At 41.7% G+C, this 1,569-nt stretch overlaps 1 pseudogene; it reads left to right on the forward strand.

Moving 5' to 3' along the window:
- The first annotated feature begins 949 nt into the window (after positions 1-949).
- On the forward strand, positions 950-1,309 carry LOC128561688 (40S ribosomal protein S20-like; annotated as a pseudogene).
- The last annotated feature ends 260 nt before the right edge of the window (positions 1,310-1,569 follow it).

Raw genomic sequence — 1,569 nt, forward strand, 5'->3', positions numbered from 1 at the left:
AAATCTGTTTTCTTCCTTCAGCATACTTAGGTCTTTTTTGACATGATGGGCAGACAGAATTAAAAAATACCATTGAGCTGTGCAACTATTCACAAATTCTACTTCAAACAGAAACATCATGCACCATTGTCAAAAGCTGCTATAGACAGGCATACTTGATCCCCATAAACCCTCACCAACCAGCCTTATGCTGTAGTGGCAATGGTTAGGCAAGGGTGGCGTGAGTGTAGCAGCTGTCACTTTTGCCCCTCTGGCTTACTAATGTTCTAATCATGCTGGTCAATCTGGGAGGATTATTTTGTTAAAATTTATTTTATTCTTTGGTGTTTTAAATACATTCCTTTAAAAATAAAAATATAAAAGACAAACAAAAAATGCATTCATAAAAAATAAAAGGATTTGGATTCAATCAAAGGCCACACTTAAGGAGCTAGAAGATCACAGGTTCCCCCACTGCTGGCCACGGCGGTTGCTTTTAAGAAGATGGAAGAAGATAGTCACTGTGGTCTGCCTCAGCGATGGGGAAAATGGAGCAGAAGAAATAAAGGCATCAGAAGTTGGTGGGACTCTGCAGGAGCCCAGAGCTTCCCTGTCAAAAGCCCTGGGTCAGCTGCCACCCTGTGCTCAGTTGGGCTGTGGTCACTAGTTTCTCAAATCTCGCAGTACGTGACAAGGCACACTCTTGCAGCAGACCCATCATTCCATGTAATTTTTAGATTAAATTCTCACAGGCACACAGAGAACTGAATATATCATTCACACAGTGTGCTGTGGCTATGGTCTTACAAAGTGAATATATCATGCTCCCGGATTAAAATACAATTGAAGCTTTTTGGAGGAAGAAGCAGTTGTGGGTTCAGAGGGGGCATAATGTGCTCACTTCTGCTCCTGACTCGCCGCTGTTTGCTCTCACCCAGTAAAAAGTCGGCCAGGAAAACAGGCCACAGCCATGGTTTTTAAAGATACCAGAAAAACACCTGTGGAGCTAGAGGTGGTGATTCACTGAATTAGAATTTCTTTCACCAACTGCAACATAGAGTCCCTGGAGAAGGTGTGTGCTGACTTGATCAGAGGCACAAAGGAGAAGTCTCTCAAAGTGAAAGGACCAGTTGGGATGCCTACCAAGACTTTGAGAATCACTACAAGAAAAACTCCTTGTGGTGAAAGTTCTAAGACTTGGGATCACTTCCAGATGAGAATTCACAAGCAATTCCTTGACCTGTTCAGACCTTCTGAAATTGTTAAGCCGATTACCTCCATCAGCATTGAGCCAGGAGTCGAGGTTGAAGTCAGCACCACAGATGCTTAAGTCAACTGTTTTAATAAATTGATGACCAGTTGCTAAAAAAAAGAAAAAAATCAAAATTCTAATCAGTATTCTAGAAGCCCCTATTGCATCTTTTCTTTCACTACCCACTACCTCTGCCATGATTTCTGATACATCATTTACCACTTTCACTTGTTTTTGAACTTATAAACCTGGGACTGTCTTTTACATTTTCTTCGTGCTCGACATTATGCTGGTCAGATGCATCCATCTGTGTGTAACTATTGTTGGCTCTTTCTCTT

This window comes from Nycticebus coucang, chromosome 12, assembly GCF_027406575.1.
Source record: "Nycticebus coucang isolate mNycCou1 chromosome 12, mNycCou1.pri, whole genome shotgun sequence".
NCBI lineage: Eukaryota > Metazoa > Chordata > Mammalia > Primates > Lorisidae > Nycticebus > Nycticebus coucang.